Source organism: Mesocricetus auratus, unplaced genomic scaffold, assembly GCF_017639785.1.
Source record: "Mesocricetus auratus isolate SY011 unplaced genomic scaffold, BCM_Maur_2.0 Super-Scaffold_6730, whole genome shotgun sequence".
NCBI lineage: Eukaryota > Metazoa > Chordata > Mammalia > Rodentia > Cricetidae > Mesocricetus > Mesocricetus auratus.
Genome location: NW_024429184.1, coordinates 101879968 through 101883536, shown reverse-complemented (window position 1 = coordinate 101883536; position 3569 = coordinate 101879968).

Here is a 3569-nt window from a genome sequence, read left to right as displayed (position 1 = left end):
CCCCCTTCATTTAACTTACTGCACTTCATAGTCTCTGACACCTATTGAGAACACCATGGCATGTGCAGCTTGGGCAGAATTACAGTAGGAAGGAGTGCCTGGAATCCTTTTTTGTTTGATACAGGGTTTCTCTGTAGCTTTGGAGGCTGTCCTGGAACACACTCTGTAGACCAGGCTGGTCTCAAATTCACAGAGATCTGCCTGCCTCTGCCTCCCGAGTGCTGGGATTAAAGGAGTGTGCCACCACTGCCAGGCATGACTGGAATCTTAGATGAATGTCTAATGACCTTCCCAACTCCTTTCTTCTATAAGAAAACACCAGGGTCAATCATTTAAAAAGCTTGTTGTTTGAGAATGCCATATGTGTACTTTGATCATATTCCTCTCCTGTTACCTACCCTCTTATCCCCCTCCCATCCCTTCTGGACCACTTCTCAAAAAGTCCCTTTTGTACTTCCATTTTCTCTAGGTCCACTTAATTTAATTAGGGCTTTTTGCAATAAGTAAAAGGGAGGGCCTATTTATTGGAACATGGGGAACTCACCATTGGCTATACCACTGAAGGGGAGAATAAAAAAAAATGACTCGTCTTCCTGAAGTAGTCACTCACTACAGACTACCCCTCTGCTGGGATGGGGCCTCATGTACCCCTCCCCCACCTGTGATGGGATGTTTATAAGCCATGGGTAGGTCTTGTACAAATAACCCAGCTGCTCTGAGTTCATGAGTGCAATGACCACGCTGTGTCCAGAACACAGTGTTACACGGCATTCCTCCTCATCCTCCAGTATTTATGATCCTTCTGTGATATTTCCTTAGCCTCAGGCATGGTAGAGAGAGAGAGAGAGAGAGAAAGAGAGAGAGAGAGGGGGAGAGGGAGAGGGAGAGGGAGAGGGAGAGGGAGAGGGGAGAGGGAGAGGGGAGAGGGAGAGGGAGAGGGGAGAGGGAGAGGGGAGAGGGAGAGGGGAGAGGGAGAGGGGAGAGGGGAGAGGGGAGAGGGAGGAGTGTCTGTGTGTGTGTGTGTGTGTGTGTGTGTGAGACACAGATGTTCCATTTAGGGCCCAGTCATTAACAATCACTTGTTCTCAGCACTTTCACCAGTTAGGAGTCTGCATTAACCTCTACTTACTGAAAAAGATTTGCTGACCAAGACTGAAAGTAGCACTATGGGTATAAACATATTTAGAGGGCAGTTTGACACCATTTGCATTTTTATTTAGCAAAAAGACAGTGGTAGGTAGGTTCCCTCTTAGAGCCTATGATGTCACCAATCAATGGGCTTTCAAACAGGCTTATAGTACCCTGTATGAATTCTTTGCTGTGGAGAAGGCTTTGAGTCTAGTAAGAAAGTCAGTACTTGTTTCCATTACAGTCTTGTCACTATTGTATCAGTGGGCACATCCTTATAGGATGGTCTTTGTTGTAGTCTGCAGGGCCTGCCACTGGGTAGCACCTCCCGGCTCTATGACAGGTAGCCAGAGGCAAGGAAGCTTCTGCTTGAGTTCTAGTGTGACTTCTGTATGTCCTGCAACCAAAGTGTGTGCTATCTTTAGCAATAAGATCTTACCTAACAGTCCTGGTGGATAACCCATAGCGAGGGAAGCAGGCTTGTTGCTGGGGGGAGTCTCTGGGGCTTCCCTGATCCACACTCCGAGTGAGGTATTACACACACTGGCCCAGTCTTGTGGACTGCTTGCCCACAGTGGCAGCTGCTTTGAAGACTGTAGTAAGGTCTGCTTTACTTAGAAGAGAGCATTCTACAACAACTGCACGGAAAGTTTGCTACACAAAACTTTCCCATAACTGGGGGTTTCTGCTATATGTGACTGGCGTTCTCGTGGAACTCTTCCCTTCCCAGCCCTTGACTGCAGGATTCTCTGTAGGTGAAGTGGTTAAAATGTGCCCCTCTACTTCCAGACCTGGCTATTGTTACAGTGTCTCATTTTGTTTCATTTTTCTTTTTGACCATTTGATTTTCCTTAATTACATCGCTGCCACAGATACTTGACTTTAAGAATAGTACTGAAAAAGAAACATATGATATTGCTTTGGTAATGCCTCAGGGTTTATCCTAGGTCAACCAGCGGATCACCATAGTAGGCTTTCAGGTAAAATATGTGGAAGAAAAAACAAAACAAATGTTTCATCTGGTTTTGCTTCGAAAGGTTTTAGCAAGTACCACAATCTATAATTTCCTGCTTATAACTAAGATGTCCCTTTCTCTGCAGGGCGGTGGAGGCGCACGCCTTTAATCCCAGCACTCGGGAGGCAGAGGCAGGCAGATCTCTGTGAGTTCGAGGCCAGGCTGGACCGACAGCCTCCAAAACAATACAGAGAAACCCTGTCTCGTAAAAACCAAAAAAAAAAAAAATGTCCCTCTCTCCTGCCTGAAACCTCACTTCTCAGGGAGAAGGGAAATGATAAGCTTGGCTTTCCATACTGTACCATTCCCCCTTACCCACACGGCAAAGACTTAGTATGAAAAATGCTTTCTCACAAAAGAGAATCTGAAATATGAAAGTTTTCGTTGTAAAAGATCGAGGCTTCCTGAGCACAGAAACTGACGCTACAAGAGAGACAAAAAGATATCAGCAGAGTGGATGTGTGGGGCGGATGGCAGTCAGGTTGAGTGATACCAGCCAACCGTGTTGGTTTGCAATACAGCAGACTGGAAAGCACTCCCTGTCTGCTTTGTTGTGACATTATGCTGAAGACTTTTGTTGAGCTGTCTTTGGTTTGTCTTTTCCTCCGCTAGCATAAGCTATTTTCATACTGATTTTGTTTTATCCTTACAAGTTATTGGAAGAGGCTGAAAATTGAATTGCCACCTAGATTTCTTGCGAGTTTCAATTCATAAACTTCCAGTCAAATATTAATGAAAAATATTTACTTAAGTGTTAGAAATATAAACATTCTCCCTACATCTAATTAAAAAATATTTAATCCTCATATTTATATTTGTGGTTAGCGTTATTTACTGAAACTTGCCTGGCCTGGTGATTCAGACTGTGATTCCTACCATATAGGCTGTTGAGGCAGGAGGATTACAAATTCAAAGTCTGCGTTCAGTGTAAGCCTGGGCAATTTAGTGAGACTCTCAAAAAATAAGAGGGAGGGCGTTAGTTGTCTCAGTGATAGAGCATTTGCTTAACCGCAAATACAGCGCTTGTTTATCTGAGGTAGATAGCCTATAATGGGTGATTGGGAGCGAAGGACAATGTATTTTGTAGACATTTCTCTTCCATTTATTGAGATAAGTTTAACTTCATTCTTTTCTAGTACTGGGTCTTTGGAAGATCAGCCTTTTAGACCAGACTTTGGGATATGTTGTTCGAAGAGATACATGATTACCTAACCTGAGCACCTGTTCCCCCGACACACTGGCCCCTTGTACTGTGGACTGAACATAAAAACTGAATGCAAGGTTAGATTCTATTACTAAGTCTCAAGTCAGCCCCAACTCCTGCCTGTCTCAACTTCCCCAATAGCTGGGATCACAGGCCTGTGGGGCTGCGCCTGGCTGTACTGTCTTACACAATGTTGCTGTGTTACTCATGAAGCAGTGCTTT